Source organism: Nomascus leucogenys, chromosome 5 (assembly GCF_006542625.1).
Source record: "Nomascus leucogenys isolate Asia chromosome 5, Asia_NLE_v1, whole genome shotgun sequence".
Taxonomy (NCBI): domain Eukaryota; kingdom Metazoa; phylum Chordata; class Mammalia; order Primates; family Hylobatidae; genus Nomascus; species Nomascus leucogenys.
In genome coordinates, this window is record NC_044385.1 from 64,406,018 (window position 1) to 64,430,751 (window position 24,734).

At 40.6% G+C, this 24,734-nt stretch overlaps 1 protein-coding gene and 2 pseudogenes across 1 annotated transcript in view; all 3 read left to right on the top strand.

Annotated features, from left to right (window-relative positions):
* Nucleotides 1-24,734, top strand: part of LOC100599100 — a 45,752-nt pseudogene that overhangs the window by 17,025 nt on the left and 3,993 nt on the right.
* TPTE2 (transmembrane phosphoinositide 3-phosphatase and tensin homolog 2) overlaps nucleotides 1-24,734 on the top strand; it is a 140,438-nt gene that overhangs the window by 106 nt on the left and 115,598 nt on the right. The window contains exons 2-3 of the transcript XR_004030138.1: nucleotides 2,654-2,755; nucleotides 9,189-9,291. The gene's annotated coding sequence lies outside the window, so the exon portion shown is untranslated. The remainder of the gene's footprint in view (nucleotides 1-2,653; nucleotides 2,756-9,188; nucleotides 9,292-24,734) is intronic.
* On the top strand, nucleotides 204-1,457 carry LOC105739754 (annotated as a pseudogene).

A 24,734-nucleotide genomic window follows, 5' to 3' on the forward strand; every position in this document is an offset into this window, starting at 1 on the left:
GGAGGCGTAGCAACTTTAGGCAACTTCCCAAAGATGTGCGCAGGTTGAGGGGCGGGGGGCGGCGCCCCGGAGGTGGCGGCCTCTGCGACAGCGGAAGTATAAGAGCGGACCTGCAGGCCGGTCGCGAGGAGGTGGAGCGGGCGGCGCCCGCCGTGTGCCTGGGATCCGCATGCTGGGCCAGGAGGGCAGCCGCGTGTCAGGTGACCAGCGCCATGTCCAGCCAGGTTGTGGGCAGTGAGCCTCTGTACATCATGGCAGAGCCGGCCAGGCCTGACAGTCCAAAGGGTTCCTCGGAGACGGAGACCCGAGCCTCCTGTGGCCCTGGTCTCTGGTCCAGCTCCCACCCACTGCCTCCCAGGCCACAAGGAATAGGAGGATGGGGAGGGGCTGGGCCTGGCGAGCAGGGCGGTGGGAAGCTTGTGCTCAGCTCCCTGCCCAAGCGCCTCTGCCTGGTCTGTGGGGACGTGGCTTCCGGCTACCACAACGGTGTGGCATCCTGTGAGGACTGCAAAACCTTCTTCAAGAGGACCATCCAGGGGAGCATCAAGTACAGCTGTCTGGCCTGCAACGAGTGAGAGATCACCAAGCGGAGACGCAAGGCCTGTCAGGCCTGCCTTCACCAAGTGCCTGCGGGAGTGCGCCTGGATTGCCTCCGGGGTGGGCGGCAGAAGTACAAGCGGCGCCAGAGGGTGGACCCGCTGCCCTTCCCGGGCCCCTTCCCTAATGGGGCCCCTGGCAGTCGCTGGAGGCCCCCGGAAGACAGCCCCAGTGAATGCACTGGTGTCTCATCTAATGGTGGTTGAGCCTGAGAAGCTGTATGCCTTGCCCGACCCTCCTGGCCCTGATGGGCACCTTCCAGCCGTGGCTACCCTCTGTGACCTCTTTAATCGAGAGATCGTGGTCACCATCAGCTGGGCCAAGAGCATCCCAGGCTTCTCATCGCTGTCGCTGTCTGACCAGATGTCAGTACTGCAGAGCGTGTGGATGGAGGTGCTGGTGCCGGGTGTGGCCCAGCGCTCACTGCCACTGCAGGATGAGCTGGCCTTCGCCGAGGACTGAGTCCTGGATGAAGAGGGGGCACCGGCAGCTGGCCTGGGGGAACGGGGGGGTTGCCCTGCTGCAACTGGTGCGGCGGCTGCAGGCCCTGCGGCTGGAGCGAGGGGAGTACGTTCTACTGAAGGTCCTGGCCCTTGCCAGTTCAGACTGTGCACATTGAAGATGCCGAGGCTGTGGAGCAGCTGCCAGAAGCTCCGCACGAGGCCCTGCTGGAGTATGAAGCCGCCCGGGCTGGCCCTGGAGGGGGTGCTGAGCAGCTGCCAGGCAGGCTGCTGCTCACGCTACCGCTCCTCTGCCAGACAGCGGGCAAAGTGCTGGCCCATTTCTATGGGGTGAAGCTGGAGGGCAAGGTGCCCATGCACAAGCTGTTCTTGGAGATGCTCGAGGCCATGATGGACTGAGGCAAGGGGTGGGACTGGTGGGGGTTCTGGCAGGACCTGCCCAGCATGGGGTCAGCCCCAAGGGCTGGGGCGGAGCTGGGGTCTGGGCAGTGCCACAGCCTGCTGACAGGGCCAGGGCAATGCCATCAGTCCCTGGGAGCAGGCCCCACACCCTCCCCTTTCCCCCGTCCTAGGGGGTGTCAGAAGCTGGGAACCTGTATCCAGGCTCTGGGCACAGTGTTGCCGCTTGCAAGCCATAACGTGTCCCCAGAGTGTAGGGGGCATGCCGAAGCCATAGGGGGCTGCAGGGGATGTGTGGGAGGCAGAAGCCTATCTCAGGGAGGGAAGGGGATGCAGGCCACAGTCTCCCAGTGGTTGATGCTTTTGCTGCTACTTAATCCTGCCGCGTCTTCAGAGCCGAGTGGGACTTGGAGAGCAAAGGCCCATGCCCCCTTTGCTCCTCCTCTGATCATTTGCATTGGGCATTAGTTCCCCCCCTTGAAGCAATAACTCCAAGCAGGCTCCAGCCCCTGGACCCCTGGGGTGGCCAGGGCTTCCCCATCAGCTCCCACCCAGCCTCCTCAGGGGGTAGGAGAGCACTGCCTCTATGCCATTCAGAACAATAACACTATATTTATTTTTGGGTTTGGCCAGGGAGGCGCAGGGACATGGGGCAAGCCAGGGCCCAGAGCCCTTGGCTGTATGGAGACTCTATTTTAATGTATATTTGCTGCAAAGAGAAACCGCTTTTGGTTTTGAATCTTTAATGAGAAAAAATATATATACTATTGAGCTCAAAAAAAAAAAAAAGAAATTGTGGAATGCATGATTGACAATATATTTTTTCTTTTTTCTTTTTCTTTTTTTTTTTTTTTTGAGACGGAGTCTCGCTCTGTCGCCCAGGCTGGAGTGCAGTGGCGCAATCTCGGCTCACTGCAAGCTCTGCCTCCCGGGTTCACGCCATTCTCCTGCCTCAGCCTCTCCGAGTAGCTGGGACTACAGGCACCCGCCACTACGCCTGGCTAATTTTTTGTATTTTTAGTAGAGACGGGGTTTCACCGTGGTCTCGATCTCCTGACTTCGTGATCCGCCCGCCTCGGCCTCCCAAAGTGTTGGGATTACAAGCGTGAGCCACCGCGCCCGGCCTTATTTTTTATTTTTTCAAGTAATGCCAGTACTGTTATAGCCAGCACTGGCTAAAATTTTTATATTTTCAGAGTTGACGCTGGTGAAGACATTCATGATTTAAACACCAGATCCTGAAATGGGTTAAATCTACTTTGAAATGAATCTGCAATCAGTATTTCAAAGCTTTTCTGGTAATTTTAGTGATCTTATTTGACTAGACTTTTTCAGAAGTACTAAATAAGGAATTTTAACAGGTTTTTATTAATGCACAGATAAATAGAAGTACAGTGAAGTCTATAGCCATTTTATTAAAATAGTTTAAAAGTTTGTAAAAAAATGAATCTTTGTAATTACTTAATATGTTAGTTAAGAACCCATCAAGCTTATATTTGCTGGACTTACAAGTTATTTTAAATGCATTTATCTTTTTTGACATTATTCAGTGGAATGTGTAAGCTAGCTAATTCTTGTTTTCTGATTTAAAGCACTTTTAAATCTTATGCTGCTCCCTAAAAACAAAAGGTTTGGATCACAAGGGGAAATGTAAGATTGTTAACCCTGTTTTTCAGAAGGGCTACTGTTAATTGCACATAAACATGAAATATGTTTTCCCACTGTCTCACAGAATGCAATATTCCACAGGAGAAACCTGACCAAAACTAGCAATATTGACAACTCTAACAGATTCTAGTCAAAATTCAAACTTAATAGTGGTAAAGAAGCAGGTTGTTCACTTGTCGAGGTGCAACAATTCTTAAGACTTCTGTTTGAAATTGCTTAATGACTAGGAAAAGATGCAGTAGTTTACCAAAATTGTTCTTCCACCATATCAAAGTAAACAATTCATGCCTTTATAGGGTCAGGCCTACAATGAATAGGTATGGTGGTTCACAGAATTTTAAAAATAGAGTTAAAGGGAAGTGATGTACATTCTGGGTGCATTAGGATAGGGAGATGAATCAAAAAATACCCCTAGTAATACTTTAATACTGTAAAAGCTTTACAAATAGAAACCATGTAATTACCTGCCTTAGTTCTTTTGTCATAAAAAAAAATCACTTGGTTGGTTGGATTGTAGCTATTACTTATACAGCAACACTTCTTCAATTAGTAGTCTAGACATTTTATAAACAAATATTGGACCAATTGATAATATTTCTGACTATTAGTATTTTAGTGCTATAAAATACTATGTGAATCTCTTAAAAATATGACATTTTACAGTCTGTATTAGACATACTGTTTTCATAATGTTTTACTTCTGCCTTAAGATTTAGGTTTTTTAAGTGTACTTTTGCCATGAATTAGGTGTTAATTTGATGGAAACTCTGCTTTTAAAATCATTATTTGCTGGGTTCTAATAAATTAATAATTAAACTTGAAAAAAAAGAGAATAAGTATTTGTCAGGTGGAGAAACATGCCATCTTTCCAAGATGTCCTTCCTTAGTGTTCTGATGGTATCATAGTTGAATATTTTAATATTCCATCCTGTCATTGGCCTGGATCCTGCTTACGAATGTGGTGGTCGTTATAAGGAAAACTTGGCACTGTAACATCCCCGCAAACTGGGAAGGCATCGAGAGACCAAAGAATAATTTGGGCAAGTCCAGCTTGATGAATAGACGAGTTTACTAGGACTTACATACTGGACATTCCTGAGCAGCTCTAGAGTCACCCTGCCTCCCATCTCTAAGCTGCCTTTCAGCTGATGTTCTGACTGTCTACTCTGTGTGCACAATGACAGTGTTTTCTTCGACATGTTCTCAGGTATGCCCTGGGATGTCTGGGTTCTCAGGGATCCGTGCTCCTCTGCTGGGCACCAGGGCCTTGGCTCCCTGCCCAGCCTTCAGGATCCAAGCAACACACATACACTCTTAAGTAACCTGGTGGGGGACATATCACACTACAGTTGTCGATATTGCTAGTTTTTGTCAGGTTTCCCCCATGAAATGTTGCATTCTGTGAGACTGTGGGAGGTAAGTACCGAATCCAGAGGTTCAGATTAGCTACTAATTTGGGTTAGAACATTAATAATCAGCTACCATTTACAGTGTATCTCTATGCTATTACATAAAGTATACTGGTTCCTGCCCTTAGGCAGCTTACTGCCTAGAAGAGGAGATAGCATTTATAAAAAAACTCACTGAAGTGACTTAGTGATTGTTCAGGAGATGGGAAGAACATTCAAGGAATATATTTAACAGACTTGTAGTGTTTTCTTTGGGTAAGAAATTTGCCATTTTAAGTCTAAAAGAGAAATAAGAGTGTCCTCTTGCTTGACATTAAATTTGGTTTACTAGTAAAATCAATGAAGAAACTCAATACAAATGGTCTCCAGCGTATTAAGTGATGAGCATTTCTAAAGAATGGAAGTTAGTTTTATGGATCTTATAGAAATAATGTTGTATATGGACTTGGGAGGCTGAGACAACAGGATGGCTTGCGACTAGGAGTTCAAGAGCAGCCTGGGCAACATAGTGAGCCCCTTTCTCTAAAAATAGAAAAAAATTATCCAGGCATGGTGGTACATGCCTGTAATCCTAGCGACTTGGGAGGTTGAGGTGGCAGGATCACTGGAGCCCAGAATTTGAGGCTGCAGTGAGCCACGATTATGCCATAACACTCCATCCTAAGCAACAGAGTGAGATTCCATCTCAAAGGTTGGGGAAAAAAGAATGTTGTTTATGATAGATGAGTTCCTAGGCTGGCCTCCGAGGGCTCATTTAATCTTTCTACCAGTTACTTATACAAACTTTTGATTTTCCCCCTATTTAATGTACCATTAGGGGCTATATCTCATTCATGTAGCACCTACTCATGTGGCTTACAGATCATAGGAACTAGTTATCTTAAATCTTAAATTCTTTTTTTGAACAAATTGTACTATAAAATATGCATCTGTAGAGGAAAGAAGTTAATTCAGTGTTTGTTCATTTGAACTGAAAGTGAAGCTGAAAGAACAACCCCCTTCTTGTATTGCAAAAACTACATTCTCTTGTGTATGATAAAAAGGACGTGCAAAATGCATAGGGACAATGAATCGCCTCTCCCCAGCTCAAATGGTTAAGCATGCATCGGAAAGGAATTTGTTGGCTGGGCGCGGTGGCTCATGCCTGTAATCCCAGCACTTTGGGAGGCTGAGGTAGGTAGATCACCTGAGGTCAAGAGTTCAAGACCAGCCTGACCAACATGGTGAAACCCCGTCTCTATTAAAAATACAAAAATTGGCTGCGCATGGTGGTGGGCGCCTGTAATCCCAGCTACTCGGGAGGCTGAGGCAGAAGAATCACTTAAACCCAGGAGGCGGAGGTTGCAGTGAGCCAAAATTGCACCATTACACTCCAGCCTGGGCAACCAGCAAAACTCCGTCTCAAAAAAAAAAGAAAGAAAGAAAGAAAGAAATTTGTTGTTGTCAAGGCAGCTGCTATTGTCCAGCCAAAACAGACGCTTGAAGATAATTGAGATTCTTGAAGGAGCCAGCTTACTTTTTAAAATAAAAAAATCTTATTTCTAAAACTGAAGTTAGTTGGCAAGGAAGCATTGAAGTTTTATGTATTCTATCAAACAGTATCGAATGATTATACTCTAGTATTTCCTCTAGTGAGGAAAATAGCATACAAGTTTATGTAATAATTTACTCTAATGAAGGTACTGTTTGAATATGCTACACTTGCATGAGTCTGAAGAATGGTTTTTGTTCCCAATGAAGTACAAGAATAGCAAAATGTGGAAATGTAAATTTAGCGATTGTTCACTGTTGTTTTCCCACCACATCAAATAATGCTGGAAATATAGTTGGCATTCAGTAATTTTTTTTAATTGATTGATTGAATGAGTTATTCTGTTCCATGATTCCCACGTCTTGTTCCACACTAAGTTCTTACCACTGCTACAGAGGATATAGTCATAGGCCCTACTGGTTATCTTAGAGTCGACAGGTAATATAGCTTAACAGAAAGAGTGTTGGTGTTGTGTAGAACTGGATTCAAATTCAGATTCTGCCACACTAACTTTTCCCCACCTATAAAATGAGGGCCAGTACATACATCTCAAGGATTAAATGAGGTAATCTGAGAAAGCGTCAGGCGTAGTGCTTGGAACATAGTACATATTTAATAAATGCTTGAGGTGCCTAGAACATAGTACATATTTAATAAATGCTTGCAACTATTAGCAAGTGTAAAAATATAGTGAGGATCCTAATGATGGTGGAAAAGGCATAGGTCAGTCAGTGACCACCAAGTAGAAGATAACTGAGACAATTAAGTTATTTTAGTGGTGTGATTGCTCTGGAAATGTGGCTAGTTAAGGCTAACAACTGATTGTTTCCCAGTATCAGATGATCTAGGCCAAAATACTAAAATCTAGCAGTGAGTGTGTGGTTAGACACATTTCTGCACATAAAGGCTCAGAAACAGATTCAGAAAAGCAAAATAGATAAAATAAGGCTTACACAGTTAGAAGAATAAATGAGCAATTTGTTGATATGCTTTAGTGGGCTTGGCAAGAGTGAGTAAAGAGGTAAGCTGGAGGACAGATCATATGCAATCTATGCCTCTAACCCAGAAATTGTGTTCCTAGGAATTTGTTCTAAGGAAATATTACAGATATTACAGATATGCACAAAAGTGTAACTACAAAGTTACTTGTCATTATAGTATTTAAAAGAGAAAATATAAATGATCAAAATATTCAACAGTAGGGGATTGTGAGATATATATATATATATATATATAAAAATATATATATATAAATATAAATATATATATATATAAAATGGGATACTGATGCAAGCATTCAGTGAAAAAAGTATATTACCAAACCATACAATCCTCATTTATTTTATTTTACTTTTTATATTTATTTATTTATTTTTTGAGACAGAATCTTGCTCTGTCACCTAGGTTGGAGTGCAGTGGCATGATCTCAGCTCACTGCAAGCTCTGCCTCCTGGGTTCACGCCATTCTCCTGCCTCAGCCTCCCGAGTAGCTGGGACTACAGGCGCCTGCCACCATGCCTGGCTAATTTTTTGTATTTTTAGTAGAGACGGGTTTTCACCGTGTTAGCCAGGATGGTCTCGATCTCCTGACCTTGTGATGCACCCGCCTCAGCCTCCCAAAGGGCTGGGATTACAGGCGTGAGCCACCACGCCCGGCCGATCCTCATTTATTTTAAAAAGTGAGATCACAGAAAAAAATAAGAAAGATCAAAAATGTTGGTAAAAATAACTAAAGAATAAAAATATAGGGAAAAAGGTAGCCAATGGATAGATATTGTTATTCATTTTCTTTTTACAACTTTATTAAGGTATAATTTGTGTGCAACAAACTGCACATATTTAAAGTATATAAATTGACTAGTTTTGACAAATATATACACCCATGAAACTGCCAGTTATAATTTTGAACATTTTCATGACCCTCCAAAGTTTCCTTGTGTCTATTTGCAATACACACACACACACACACACACACACACACACACACACACACACACACACACAGTATGCAGGCAACCATTGATCTACTGTTACAATAGATTAGTTTGCATCTTTTAGAATTGTACATAACTGAAATCACACAGTATGTACTCCTTTGCATCTGGCTTCTTTCACTCAGCATAATGATTTGAGATTCATCCATGCTGTTACATGTACTAGTAACACATTTTTATTACTGAGTAGTATACAATTGTATGAATGTGTCACATTTTTGTACCTATTCACCTGTTAGTGGACATTTGGGTTGTTTCCCAGATTACAACCCACATTTGGCTATTACAAAGAAAGCTGCCATTAACTTTTGTGTACAAATCTCTGTGTGGACATGTATTATCTCTTGGGTGAATATCCAGGAGTGAAATGGCTATGTTGAATAATAGATATATTTTTAACTTTTTAAGAAGCCATCAAACTGTTTTCCAAGGTGATAGTACCATTTTACATTCCCAGCAGCAGTAACTGGTGGGAATATGGCTCATTCTCAAAAGATGATCTGAAGTTTCAAAAGTAAATAAGTTATTGAAACACGTAATATGATGGTGGTAATTAGCCAACATGATAATGCGTTACTCATAGGGTTGGTTGTGAGAATGACATGCACTAATGCATAAAAAGCACTTAAGCACAGAGGAAGTACTCGGTATTCATTAGCAGTTTTATCATCATTCTGTTAATTTAACTTCTTTGGTTGTTAGCAGTAGTACATTAGTGACTAATTTTGATAGACTAAAAATAAAGATGAACAGGCTAGACTTTAAAAACCAGAGTCACATATTGTACAACAAACATTCACATTCATAAAAATACCCTGAAAGAAAATACAAATTTATTTTTTTCTTTCCAGTAGAGGGGGCAGTGATTACCTGGCATTGTTGTAAAACAAAAGTTAAGCTTGCCATTATTGTAGTTACAATTTTTAATATAATTTTTGCAGTTATCTCTTAGTAACTTTTTATTATATACCATTTAATTATGAGTGTCAAGGTCTGAAAAATATGTGATCAATTCAGGATTGGTTATAACTTTTTTAAGAAAGATATTTACATTGACTTGTTCTTACTTAAAATTCTTTATTATACAGACACATCACCTTCACTTTGGGATGTGGAATTTGCTAAGCAGTTAGCCACAGTAAATGAACAACCCCTTCAGAATGGGTTTGAAGAGCTGATCCCGTGGACAAAAGAGGGGAAACCGTGGGAGTTCCCAATTAACAATGAAGCAGGTAAGTGTTAATTTCAGGGGGTTATAAAATTTATTGATTGAAATTATTTCTGCCAGATATTCACTTTCAGAGTGTAGATACTTACATGAATTTCAAAACACTTCGTAGATATCTTCATGGTGTCCTAAAAGAAATCTGACAAGGTTTTTTAAAAAAGATGTTAGAATTTCACTTATTTTTAGATGCTCGATAAGGAAAATGAAGAAGTAAAACTATATGGCAAAAATGCATCATGAATTTCTATGACATAAAAGGACTGAGAACTGCAGATGATTGCAGTTTTCTCATCGCTCCACAGGATATTAGTTGGTGAATCTTCTATATATTAAATAAGGGGTATGAGATTATACTTCAATTTTGGAGAATATTACAACTCTTAAAGTCTCACGCTGGTGTCCTTTAGTCATAAAACCATTGCATTAATGAGATGCAGGGAACTTGTATGAGCCACTCAAAGCAAAAACATTAGTAGGCTTTGGAAATCTTTGCCTGCATAATATAGAGGCTTTGAACTGGTAACAGAATATCATCTATTTTACTGGGTAGTTGTTGGAGATGTTACCTCTTCCTAAATCAAAAGGAAAACAGTATTACTATGCTATTTATTTTTTATGATACCCATGTTCTCATCAGTTAAACATTTTAATTGAATTTATAGAAGTATTTTGAATTAGAAAAGATTGATTTACTTTTAGGGTAAGATTAGCTAGAAGTTAGAAGAGCCTGAAGAAGTCTTAGGAAAATGTAGTCCATATTTTAACCTTTATAATGTTGTGGTATCATTGTAATTATCTTAATTTTTGATAATCTTTTATTTGTTGGATGAATAGGTGGAACAGAAGCTTAAATATCAGAAATATTTAGTCTTATATGTAAATAATATAATTAACATAAAGTGTTGCTTTTTATAGGAAAACTTTAGAGACACAGATTCTTTTAGCAAATTCTTAATATTTTGTATATTCATATATTTTTGCTTTTGTTTTTTGAGAGGGATTCTCTCTCTGTCTCCCAGGCTGGAGTGCAGTGGCATGATCTCAGCTCACTGCAACCTTCGCCTCCTGGGTTCAAGCAATTCTCATCCCCCAGCCAAGTAGCTGGGATTACAGGCGTGTGTCACTACACCCAGCTAATTTTTGTATTTTTAGTAGAGACGGGGTTTCGCAGTGTTGGCCAGGCTGGTCTCAAACTCCTGACCTCAGGTAATCTGCCTGCCTTGGCCTCCCAAAGTGCTGGGATTACAGGCGTGAACCACCATACCCGGCCTGTATATTCGTATTGCACCTGCAATAATACAGCATACTGTGTTTCATGTATTATATAACGTATGTAGTGCTTAAAGTATGGTTCTGTGTTCTGGAAGGTATCAGGGTAAGGTAAAAAGACCAACACCTTTTTAAGTTGTACCAACGTGAGTACCAACTCTTTCCATTATTGGCCATTTGCCTTTGAGGAAATTATTTAAGCTCCTAGGCCTCAGTTTCCTCTTCTGCAAAATAATATCTGATATTAAGGAAAGATTTGGTCTACTCTTACAACATGTTTGGATTTCATTATTTGAAGAAACTTGGATGTTCCAAGTCCTCATGGTTAAAAACTTGATTTGAAAACCCAGTATTAGGCCGGGCACAGTGGCTCAGGCCTGTAATCATAGTTACTTGGGAGGCTGAGGCAGGAGAATCACTTGAACCCAGGAGGCAGAGGTTGCAGCCAAAATTGCGCCACTGCGCTCTAGCCAGGGCAACAGAGTGAAACTCTGTCTCAAGAAAAAATAAAAAAAAAAAAAAAAAGGAAGAAAGAAAAAAAAATAGTATTTAGGTATAATAATGTGACTTTATTCAGGAGAGTCAGTGAAGCATAGTGGTTAGAAGTTCAAGATCCTGAGTGAGTTACAGAATTGATCTCTCCAAGCCTCACTTCCTTCATCTCTAAAATGATGGGAATAATAATAATAGGACTTATTATATGAGATTGGTGTGAGGAGTAAGTGACGTTAACCAGTAAAGCATCATCACCATCATCATCCCTGTTTCTACAGCAACAACATTGTGAGGGGGTTTGCTTCTGTTAACTATTTTCTGTTGTATACAGTAACATTTTATTTTTCAAAATTTTACTTTATAGTGTAACATTTTAAATCTTAGAATATTAACAAGGATAGTATGTATTATCTGGGAACCACCAAACAGGGTGCTAGGAAAGCACGAACTCGTGGTATATTGTCATCAGCAGTGAAACACTTAAGAGCATCAAAATCATGAGTGATCAAACTCCAATGGAATTTATCTTAAATTTGACCTGGTTTCTGAGAAAATTTAATTTCTAAATAGCTAAATTTTCACTTTTTAATTTATGTCTTCTTTTTAAAACTCTCATTTATTTGTGTCTCTAATTTTTGTTTTCTTCCTATTTTTTTTATTTCCAACTTTCAGGTTCAGGGGTACATGTGCAAGTTTGTTACATGGATAACTTGAGTGTCATGGGGGTTTGGTGTACAGATAATTTTGTCACCCAGGTAATCAGCATAATACCTGATAGGTAGTTTCCCAATATTCATTCTCCTCCCACCCTCCACCCTCAAATAGGCCCCAGTGCCTGTTGTTCCTTTGTGTCTGTACGTACTCCGTGTTTAGCTCCCACTTATAAGTGAGGACATGGAGTATTTGGTTTTCTGTTTCTGCATTAATTCACTTAGGATAATGACCTCCAGCTCCATCCATGTTGCAGCAAAGGCCATGATCTCATTATTTTTGTAGCTGCATAGTATTCCATGGTGTATATATACCCCATTTTCCTTATCCAATCTACCATTCATGGGCACCTAGATTGATTCCATGTCTTTGTTATTGTGAATAGTGCTGCAATGAACATACATATGCATGTATCTTTATGATAGAATAATTTATATTCATTTGGGCATATACCCAGTAATGGGGTTGCTGGGTCGAATGGTAGTCCTGTTTTAAGTTCTTTGAGAAATCTCCAGACTGCTTTCCACAGTGCCTGAACTAATTTACATTTCCACCAACAGTGTATAAGCATTCCCCTTCCTCTGCAACCTCACCAGCATCTGTTGTTTTCGATTTTTTAGTAATAGTCATTCAGACTGGTGTGAATTCACAGTGGTATCTTGTTGTGGTTTTGATTTGCATTTCCTGGATGATTCATGACATTGAGCATTTTTCATGTTTGCTGACCATGTGTATGTCTTTTTTTGAGAAGTGTCTGTTCATGTCCTTTGCCCACTTTTTAATAGGGTTGATTGTTTTTTGCTTCTTCAGTTGTTTTGAGTTATAGATTCTGGATATTAGACCTTTGTTGGTTGCATAGTTTGCAGATATTTTCTCTCATTCTGTAGGTTATCTTTATTGAAATTTCTTTTGTTGTGCAGAAGCTCATTAGTTTTATTAGATTGCATTTGTCAATTTTTATTTTTGTTACAGTTGCTTTTTTATTTTGAGACAGAGTTTTCGCTCTTTTTGTGGAGGGGAGTGCAGTGGGGCGATCTCAGCTCACTGCAACCTCTGCCTCCCGGGCTTAAGTGATTCTCCTGCCTCAGCCTCCCAAGTAGCTGGGATACAGGTGCCCGCCACCATGCCCAGCTAATTTTTTTGTATTTTTCATGTAGACGGGGTTTTGCCATGTTGGCCAGGCTGGTCTTGAACTCCTGATCTCAGGTGATTTGCCGGCCTTGGCCTCCCAAAGTGCTGGGATTACAGGAGTAAGTCACCCCACCTGGCCTACAGTTGCTTTTTGACTTTGTCATGAAGTCCTTGCCTGGGCTGTTGTCTAGAATGGTATTTCCTAGATCTTCTTGTAGGGTTTTTATAGTTTTAGGTTTCACATTTAAGCCTTTAATCCATCTCGAGTTGATTTTTGTATATGGTCAAAGGTGGGGATCCAATTTCAGTCTTCTGCATATGGTTAGTCTAAGGCTGTTTTCGATATGCTTTCCTAGAGTAACTCTCAATTTAGAGGCTTCAGTGGCGAAAGAAGGTCAGGATGGATGTTAATCATACTTTTGTTTCTATTCTTTAGTTGGTTTAAACCTTTTCACTTCTTACATGTCCTCTCTGGTATCTGGAATATATACTATAATGTGAGCCAAGAAGAACAGTGAGATAAGTTCAAATTACCATAAAACCCTAAAGAAGGGCACTGTTATTTGGGTAAGTATAGTGTGGAGAAAATTAGGGGAAGTGTAAAGATTATTAGGTATGTGCTAACTGAAAGGTAGCAGGATCTGTTTGTTGTTTTAGATGAGATTATGGCCTGTGAACAAGAGCCTTAAAGTACTGACAGAAAAAGAAATAATAGTTTTGATAATACATAGAAGTGGAAACAACAATTCAAAGTGAAAATGACTGAATTTGGTTCACTGCTCTACTATGCCCTTCTCAAAAAGAATTGGTCATTGCTATTAACTGCAATTCACCCTTTATTTGTTGTACCGTATTTTAAAAGTGTATTCAATATTTAAAGCAGAATTAGACACAATTAACCTGTCACCTTATTTGATTGTGCATCATATAGAATTTCCTTCTTACGTTTAATGTTTCACTATCTCTTATGTTTTCTTTACTGTATTGTGCTTCTTTGGTTTATTAAACATATTTTAAATTACATAAATAATAATGAAAGTTTACTTGCAAAAAAGTCAAATGGTGTAAAAGAATATTATATTTTACCCCGCATTTCTCTTCTTTTTTCCTGAAATAACCATTGTCGATAGTTTGATATATATTCTCTCAATCCACATTAAATGGCAGTTACACATTTATCTGCTGTTTTATTTGACTTGTATGGGACCATACTATACATATATTGTCCTGCAGTGTGCATATATATATATATATATATATATATATGTATATTTATTACTTAGCAGTATGTCTTGAAAGCATTTCCTTGTCAGTACATAGAGATAGACCTTATTCATTTTATAGTTCTGTATGTCCCATTGTTATGAACGCAGACCATAATTTCTGTTACCATTTTCCTTTTGAATAATGGAGCTATAGTAGATCCTTTTACACATGTTCTTGTGTACATGTTTGAATAGTTTCAATTCCTAGAAGGGTCAAAGAATAGGTGTATTTTAAATTGCCATAAATACTTACAAATTCTCTTCTGAAATGGTAGCCAGTTGACCCACTCCAACCAATTATGTACAAATCCTATTTTTCCACAGTCTAACTAGTACTGGATATTGTTAATCTTTCAATGTTCTGGATAAAAACTGATATCAATGGTGTTTTCATTTGCATTTCGCCGATTGATAACCAGATTACACGTCTTTTCATATGTTTTTTTTTTTTTTTTGAGACAGGGTCTCGCTCTTTCACCCAGACCGGAGTGCAGTGGCACAATCTCGGCTCACTGCAAGCTCCGCCTCCCGGTTCACGCCATTCTCCTGCCTCAGCCTCTCCGAGTAGCTGGAACTACAGGCGCCCGCCACCACGCCTGGCTAATTTTTTTGTATTTTTAGTAGAGACGGGGTTTCACCGTGGTCTCGATCTCCTGACCTCGTGATCCGCCCGCCTTGGCCTCCCAAAGTGCTGGGATTACAAGCGTGAGCCACCGCACCAGGCCGTCTTTTCATGTGTTTATTGGCTATTTGTACTTCCTCTGTGACTTATCTTTTTACATCCTTTGACTGTTTCTGTTGGGATCTTTGTTAATTGTGTTTGTAGGAACTCAATATATTATGGGCTTTAATTCTTAAACTCTTACATGTGTTGGAAATATGTTTCCCAGTCTGTCTCTTTGCCTTCTTTTAAAATAATTGGACTTTAAAAATCATAGTAAGCATTTGGTTTAATATAAAAGGTGATAATATAAAGCACAAGCCTTATGAAGCAGTTCTTTTTATCACCTATTAGGCCTGTTCTCAGAGGCCAACGTCTTTTAATCTTTTAGATATATTTTACTTTTTATATTTCTAAATTATATGCTTCTATCTATTTTAGATATCATCTAGTGTATATATCTTCTCCTCATCCTTCCAATATAGATACATCACGATTTTTTGTTAGACCTGTATTCATTGTTTATACTAATATGACTATGGACAAATGTGTGGGTGTTTTTTTTGTTTTGTTTTTTGGTGTTTTTTGAGACAGAGTCTCACTCTGTCACCTGGGCTCCAGCCTACGTGCAGTGGCAGGATCATGGCTCACTGCAGCCTTGAATTCCTGGGCTCAAGTGATCTTCCCATGTCATCCTTTCTAGTAAGGAGGACCACAGGCACTTTGTTTTTTTTTTTTTTTGGAGACGAGGTCTCACTATGTTGCCCAGGCTGGCCTCAAACTCCTGGGCTCAAGTGATCTTCCTACCTTGGCCTCCCAAAGTGCTGGGATTACAGGTGTGAGAGCCAGTGTGCCCAGCCTGGAAAATTGTTTAATGGTAAGACAAAAAATATTCTATGAGTATATATTCTTTTTTCTTTCTTTTCTTTTTTTGAGATGGAGTCTGCTCTGTCACCCAGGCTAGAGTGTAGTGGCATGATCTTGGCTCACTGCAACCTCCGCTTCCTGGGTTCAAGCAATTCTCCTGCCTCAGCCTCCTAAGTAGCTGGGATTATAGGTGCCCACCACTATGCCCAGCTAATTTTTGTATTTTTAGTAGAGATGGGGTTTTCCCATCTTGGCCAGGCTGTTCTCGAACTCTTGACCTTGTGATCCACCCACCTTGGCCTCCCAAAATGCTGGGATTACAGGCGTGAGCCACTGCACCTGGCTGAGTATATTTTCTTTCCTGTTCCCCTGTTCCCACCCAAAGTTAACAATTGCTTTATTTTTTTTCCTATTTGTTTTTCCTACATTTCATACAGCCTCTCAAATTCACATACACAAAAATATTGGATTACCTGTTAATTCGTTTTTTGTCCATGGGTACCAGGAGCTCTCTGTCTGTAGCTGTCACCTATACCTAGGTTTTCTGGCACAACTCTCTTCTTATCATTTTGCCCTCCTCTTGGGACTTCTTTCTCTTCTATGTTGGATACCCTTTCTTTTTGGACCACATATTTTCTTCTCTATCTCATTTTGTTGGAGCACATGCTGTGAGATCCTTGTCTATAAAAACATCTTTCTTCTGTCTTGTTACTTTTTTAATGGTTTACTTGAGGATAAAATTCAAGATTGGAAATAGTTTTATTTCACATTAAGCCTTTGCTCCATGGTCTTTCTTGCTCTGTCACCCAGGCTGGAGTGCAGTGGCGCGATCTCAGCTCACTGCAACACTCACCTCTCGGGTTCAGGTGATTCTCCTGCCTCATCCTCCCAAGTAGCTGGAATTACAGATGTGAGCCACTGTGCTTGGCCATTTTTGTTTTTTTTAGACAGAGTCTCACTCTGGTTGTCCAGGCTGGAGTGCGGTGGTGCGTTCTCGGCTCACTGCAGCCTCGACCTCCCAGGCTCATGTGATTCTCCCACCTTGGCCTCCCGTACAGGCGCTCGCCACCACGCCTGGCTAATTTTTTACATTTTTATTAGGGATAGGATTTCTCTATGTTGCCCAGGCTGGTCTTGAACTCCTGGACTCAAGCAATCCACCCGCCTCAGCCTCCCAGAGTGTTGGGATTACAGGCGTGAGCCATGTTCCTGGCTACTCCACTGTCTTATGTTGTTGAGAATGCTTTTGCCATTTTTTTTCCGTTCTTATCCTAGATTCATTGTATGTGATCTCTCTTCTTTTTTTTTTTTGGTAACTTTTAGCATCTTCTCTTCATAATATTAATAAGTTTCAGGAGGGCTATCCTTGGTAAGGGATTTTATTTGTTTACAATCATTGTTCTAGGCATTATTAGGTAATTTTAAGTAACTTCATTTTTCGATTCTGGCTACATTTTCTTGTTTTATTTGATAATTTCAGCCTCCCATTTTTTTTCTTTTTCTCCTATTGTTCTGTGCTCTGGGGACATTCCTTAACTATCATCTTACAACCTCTCCATTGGGTTTTTTGTTTCTGATGCGATATTTTTAACTTCCACATGCTTCGTTGGGCTGGGTGTGGTGGCTCATGCCTGTAGTCCCAGCACTTTGGGAGGCTGAGGCGAGTAGATCACCTGAGGTCAGGAGCTCAAGACCAGCCTGGCCAACATGTCGAAACCCCATCTCTACTAAAAATACAAAAATTAGCCGGGTGTGGTGGTGCATGCCTGTAATCCCAGCTAGCTGGGAGGCTGAGGCAGGATAATTGCTTGAACTGAGGAGGCAGAGGTTGCAGTGAGCCGAGATTGTGCTATTGCACTCCAGCCTGGGCAACGAGAGTGAAACTCCCTCTCAAAAAAAAAAAAAAAAAAAAAAAAAGGAAAAAAAGAAAAGAAAAAAAAAACCCAAAAAACTAACTAACTAAATGCTTTGTTGTTGTTCTTCTTTTTAGTATTTTTTTTTTTCCCCCAAAGTGTTGGGATTACAGGCATGAGCTACTGTGCCTGGCCCAGTAGCCCCAGCTCTGGGCTATAAATGTCACACATCACCTCTGTTTAGGTTCTGCTGGTGATAATTTAAACATATGCCCATGCCTAACCCAGTAGGGGCTGGGAAATGTAATGTTGCTGAACAGCCGTGCACAGGTTTTTTTTCTTTTCTTTTAAGAGGTGTGGTGTCACTCTGTCTTCCAGGCTGGAGTGCAGTGGTGTGATCACAGCTTATTGCAGCCTCAAACTCCTGGGCTCAAGTGATTGATCCTCCTGCCCCCAGCCTTCCAGGTACTAAGGCTACAGGTGCATGCCACAACACCTCGCTACTTTTTAAATGTTCTGTAGAGATGGGGTCTCACTTTGTTGCTCAGGCTGATCTTAAACTCCTGGCTTCAAACTATCCTCCTGCCTCAGCCTCCCAAAGTGCTGAGATAACAGGCATGAGCCACCATCCCCTGCCCATGGACAGATTTTTAATTCATTTACCAAGATAAAAAGCAAGAGTGGATTTTGAGAGATAGGTATGAGTTCCTGCCAAGGAGTCTGTCACTTGTGTTAGACACTTTCTTAAAATGTCTACTGTTCTTTGAATGTTTATTTATACTTGAGAGGAAGGCCATGAAAAGCTGTTTGTTAGATGCATGAATGGACGGGACTAGTTAACCGGCGGCTTCATTTAAGAGGAATCGGGAAAGAATCTCTTCATGTAGGGACTTCTGTAACTCCCTACTTATAATTTTTCTCACGAGTTTCTCCAATGAGAGCTCTTCCAACCACCTGACTTGAGGCTATAGGCTTTGGCTGCATGCTGAGAACTGGGTGGGGGAAAAGGATTGGGGTGACGGGGCTGTCTCACCATTCAGCATACAGACTTTCACTTAATTCTCCTCTTATAAATCCAACAACTTATTTCCTCTTTCCATTTTAATTTCTCCAAAAAGCAAACTGCCCATCTTCTTCAGGAATGGAGGAGGATACACATCTAGAAGTACATGTGGGAGGTGGGACACGGGAGATGTAACTGTTCCCTAAACCTATTTTCAATTAATCCTCCTGTTTTTTGTTCCTTATCCCCACTCATAACTTCAATGGTACCTGATTCCTCTATTCTTAAGACTTTTTGAAGCCTTTTTGCTTCTTGTCTTCCCCTTTTACAGATAGTTTTAGTATCTTCTCCTCTGCTAAGTCAGTTACTACTCATTTGTGCACTTTTCATCTTTTACAGTTTTACTCCCATCTCTTGTCTGTTCTTTTTCTTTTCATCTTTGTGCTTTTGTACTTTTTCCTCTTTTCTGGCCATTTGGTGGGTGTTACAAGGGAGCAGAGATTTAAGCATGGATTCAATTTGCCACAGTTTAAGTCCTTGCTGCCTATCGTGTGTGTGTGTGTGTTTGTGTGCGTGTGCATGTGTGTGTTTTGTTTTTTGTTTTTGAGACAGAGTCTCACTCTATCACCTGGGCTGGACTGCAGTAGCACAATCACAGTTCACCACAGCCTTGAAGTCCAGGCTTAAATGATCCTGCCACCTCAGCCTCTTAAGTATGATAGCGGGGTGACAGGCGCATGCCACCATGCCCGATTAATTTTTTTGCATATTTGGTAGAGATGGGGTTTCGTCAGGTTCCCCAGGCTAGTCTTGAACTCCTGGGCTCAAGCAGTCTATCTTCCTTGGCCTCCCAAATTGCTGGAATTACAGGCATGAGCCACCGTGCCTGGCCTGGCTGCTTATCTTTTAATATGATAACTTAGAATGTTTAGAATGTTTTTAATGAATAGAGATTTAATTTGTACATAGCTCCATAGCCTTTTTCTATTTAATCCATCTAGAACTTATTTTTGTATATAGTATACCCTCTTTATTGCTCTCTTTTTTTCCTTTGCATTATATGTGCCAGTACCACTTGGCTGTCATTCATTCATTGATTCATTCCAGAAGGATCTATTCATTCTGCCCTCCTGGAGCATTCTAAGTTAAAAAGACTGTTGATCTATGTTATCTTATATTCATATAGCCAATTATACTTTTGAAAAAAATATAATGTTACCAAGATAACAATAACCATCCTTTTCACTTTCAATCTACCTGTGTTGTGTTTAAGGTGAATTTCTTAAGAACAGCACATAGTTGTTTCATGTTTTTGTATCCACTGTGCCAATCTCTGTCTTTTAATTGGTATACTTAGATTATTTACATTTAAAGTATTATTTTCTGTTCATTTTCTCTGCTTCTCATTTCTCTGTCTTTTCTTGGCTTTTTTTTTTTTTTTTTTTTTTTGAGACAGGTTCTCACTCTTCACCCAGGCTGGAGTGCAGTGGTGTGATCACAGCTCACTACAGCTTCGATCTCCCAGGCTCAGGTGATCCTCCCACCTCGCCTTTCAAGTAGCCGGGCCTACGGGCATTGCCATCACACCTAGCTAAATGTTGTATATTTTGTAGAGACAGGGTTTCGCCATATTGCCCGGTCTGGTCTTGAACTCCTGGGCTCAAGCAATCCTCCTGTCTCAGCCTCCCAAAGTGCTGGGATTATAGGTGTGAGCCATGGCGCCTGGCCTCTTGGCTTCTTGTGAGCTGCCTGAACGTTTTTCACAATTCCATCTTGTTTCATTTATATATTTAAAAATATAATTTGTATAGTATTCTTGATGGTTGCGATTATTTGTGAAAATATTCATTAGTGGCTGGGCGTGGTGGCTTATGCCTGTAATCCCAGCGCTTTGGGAGGCTGAGGCAGGTGGATTACCTGAGGTCAGGAGTTCGAGACCAGCCTGACCAACATGGTGAAACCCTGTCTCTACTAAAAATACAAAAATTAGCCAGAGTGCTGGCAGGTACTTACAGTCCCAGCTACACGGTGGCCTGAGGCAGGAGATCACTTGAACCCAGGTGCAGAGGTTGCAGTGAGCCTAGATGGCCCATTGCACTCTAGCCTAGAAGACAAGAGTGAAACTTTCTCTCAAGAAAAAAAAAAAAAAAAGAGGCTGGGTGTGGTGGTTTATGCCTGTAATCCCAGCACTTTGGGAGGCTGAGGCAGGCAGATCACCTGAGATCAGGAGTTTGAGACTAGCCTGGCCAATGTGGTGAAACCTTGTCTCTACTAAAAATTACAAAAATTAGCCAGGTGTGATGGCACACTCCTATAGTCCCAGCTACTTGGGAGGTGGGACAATCGCTGGAACCCAGAAGGTGGAGGTTGCAGTGAGCTGAGATCGTGCCACTGCACTCCAGCCTGGGTGACAGAGCAAGACTCTGTCTTAATTTAAAAAAAAAAGAAAAAGAATGAAAGACTGAAAATCAATGAAGTAAATTTATAATCCTAAGATATGAGAAAAGCAACAAGTGTTTTTTTTGTTGTTGTTGTTGTTTTTTGAGACAGAGTCTTGCCCAGACTAGAGTACAGTGGCACGTAGCTCACTGCTGCCTTGACCTCCTGGGCTCAAGTGATCCTCCCACCACAGCCTTCCATGTAGCTGGGACCACAGGCTCACACCACTATGCCTAGCTAATGTTTTTATTTGTAGAGACAGGGTCTCACCATGTTGCCCAGGCTGGTCTTGAACTCCTGGGCTCAAACTATTTTCCTACTCAGCCCCCCAAAGTGTTGGGATTACAGGCATGAACCACCATGCCTGGCCTACATGAAATATATGCTTATTTGGTTTTGATTTTTATGCTTTTATGAGGCCAAGATGAACCCCCATTACCCCCCAAAAAGGAACATCCTACTAGCTTCACATTAGAGATGGAATATTTACACAATATAAACAGAGAAAACTGAGATGGGGTGATTAGGAGATTTAATAAGTCAGAGTAAATCTTAAAGGGAAATAGAATGAAATGTCTGAGGTAAAGGCAGAAATTAATAGAAATAGTATAATAGGATCCATAAAGTCAAACACTAATTCATTTAAAAAAACTGATAAATTTCTGTCCAGATTTATTTTTTAAAAAAGCTAAGTTTTGAAAAGGACCACGGTATGGCTGTCACCTTGATTACAGCCTTGTGAGACCCTGAGCAGGAGACTCTCAGAAACTGTGAGGGTTGCTCATGTCTGTAATCCCAGTGACTTTGGAGGGAAATGGAAGGATTGCCTAAGCCCAGGAATTGGAGGCTGCAGTGAGCTATGATCGTGCCACTGTACTCCATCCTGAGTGACAGAGAAAGACCCGTATCTAAAAAAATATTTAAAATGTGAATAACTATTGATGTTGTAAAGATTAAGAGATTTATTTTTAAAGAAGCTATTATGAACAATTTCATGGCTACAAATTTGAAAATTTCATGGGCAAATTACTCAAAACTATGTTATCAAAATAATTTTAAGGAAAAACTGAATAATCATTAAACAAATTGGTATTTTAAAATCTTCCCAGAAAACAAACCCTAAACTCAGAGAAGTTTTCATGAATGTTCAACTGAACATTCAGGAAAAAAATAATTCCAATCTTATATAAATTATTCCAAAACATAGAAAAAGAGGAAGCACTCACCAATTAATCTCAATCATGGAGACAAATTTGAAAAATCCAAAGCAAGATAGTAAAGCAAATTCAGCAATGACTGGAAATCATTATCAAGTTGAGTTTGTTCCACAATGTCAGGGCAATTTAACAGTGGAGGAAAAAGATCACACATTATCTCAAAAGATGCAGAAAAAAAAGCTTGGTAAACCTTGGCAGCCATTTATATTTTTTTAAAAAATAAATCTTAGAAAACTTGGAGTAGAAGAGAACTTTTTAAACCTGATAAGTGGCATTTACAAAAAGCCTACAGCAAATATCTTACTTTATGCTGAATTACTAAATGATTTCCTTTAAGATTATAAATAAGAGCAGGATAATCACTATCATGATTTCAGCATTGTACTGGGGGCCTAGCCTATGCAGTATAGCAATAAAAAAAGTGATTAGGATTGGAAATCCACTCTATAGTAACTCCAAGTAAATCACAACCTCTCTTTGAGTGTGGATGAGACCTGAGACTTGCCTCCAACAACAGAATATGGCTAAGGTGATGGGGGTGGTCACTCCTTTGATTGGTTCATGTTATATGGCAAAAGTAATGGAATAGTTACTCTTGTGATTATGTTGTGTTATAGAAGACTGCTTGTTAGCAGACTAGAGTGCGCTTTCATGTTGTAAGAAGGCCTGTGAATGAGCTACCTGGCAAGAAACCTTGGGGACCACTAGGAGCTGATGGAAACCCCCAGCTGACAGCCAGAACAAGGCAGGGACCTCCATCCTACGGCTTCAGATAACTGAATCCTGCCAACAACCACCTGAGCTTAGAAGAGGACGCTAAGTTTTAAAAAGGACCACAGTCTGGCTGTCACCTTGATTATAGCCTTGTGAGACCCTGAGCAGGAGACTCTCAGAAACTGTGAGAAAATAAGTGCATGTTTTAAGCCACTAAGTGTGAGGTTATTCATTATGCACCAGTAGATAGCTAATAAAGGCAGAAAGAAACAAACCTGTTATTAGGGACTAGATTACATAGAAAACAAAAGAATCTATGGCTAAATCATAAGAATTAACAGAATTTATTTGGCACTTTTACAGTTGCATTTCTATATGCCAGCAACAAAAGTAAAAATATAATTTATAAAAAGTTAACATTTACAATAGCATCAAAAATATAAATAAATAAAATCTTAATAAAATATATGCAAGAAGATTTTGAGTGAGATGTTTTAAAACTTTAATGAAACACAGATTAGTAATAAAAATAATAAAGAGATATAGGCTGGGTGCAGTGGCTCACGACTGTAATCCCAGCACTTTGGAAAGCTGAAGCCAACAGATCACCTGAGGTCAGGAGTTCAAGACCAGACTGGCCAACATGGCGACACCCCATCTCTACTAAAAATACAAAAGTTAGTTGGGTGTGGTGGCACACGCCTGTAGTCATAGCTACTTGAGAGGCCGGGGTGGGAGGATCGCTTGAACCTGGGAGGTTGAGGTTGCAATGAGCTGAGATTATGCCACTGCACTGCAGCCTGGCTGACAGAGCTAGACTTTGTCTCAAAAAAAAAAACCAAACCATAATAATAATAATAATAAAGAGATTTAATTGGGTAGATAAGTTCTAGAATAAAGAGGCTCAATATCTTGAAGATGTTAATTCTTTCCATATTAATCTCTAGATTTAATGCAGTTTCATACAAAATTCCAATAGGATTTATTTTATTTTATTTTTTGAGATGGTGTTTTGCTCTTGCTGCTCAGGCTGTAGTGCAATGGCACAAGCTCAGCTCACTGCAACCTCCATCTCCTGGGTTCAAGCAATTCTCCTGCCTCAGCCTCCCGAGTAGCTGGGATTACAGGTACTTGCCACCACACCCGGCTAATTTTGCACTTTTAGTAGAGGTGGGGTTTCAGCATGTTGGTCAGGCTGGTCTTGAACTCCTGACCTCAGGTGATTCACCCACTTTGGCTTCCCAAACTGCTGGGATTACAGGCGTGAGCCACCATGCCTGGCCCCAATAGGGTTTGTCATGGAACTTCATAAATGTATTGTAAAATCATCATAGGGAGAAGCAAAGAACCAAGAAGAGCCAAAATACTCTTGAAAAAGAGGACAAAGTGAAGGAGTTTCCCTAATTTGGAAGCTATCAAGATTTATTATAAAGCTATAATAATTAGACATGTTACACACAGATAGTTAAATGGACTGATGGAACAGAATAGAGAACACAGAAATAGAACATTAGTATATGGAAATTTGACACGTGATAAAGTCAGTGCTATGGTTTTGTATTAGTCCATTTTCATACTGCTATGAAGAAATACCCAAGACTGGGTAATTTATAAAGAAAAAGAGGTTTAATGGACTCACAGTTCCACATGGCTGGGGAGGCCTCACAATCAGAAAGCAAAGGAGAAGCAAAGGCACATCTTACACAGTGGCAGGCAAGAGAGCGTGTGCAGGGGAACTGCCCTTTATAAAACCATCAGATCTCGTAAGACTTACTCACTATCACAAGAATAGCATGGGAAAAACCCACCCCCATGATTCAGT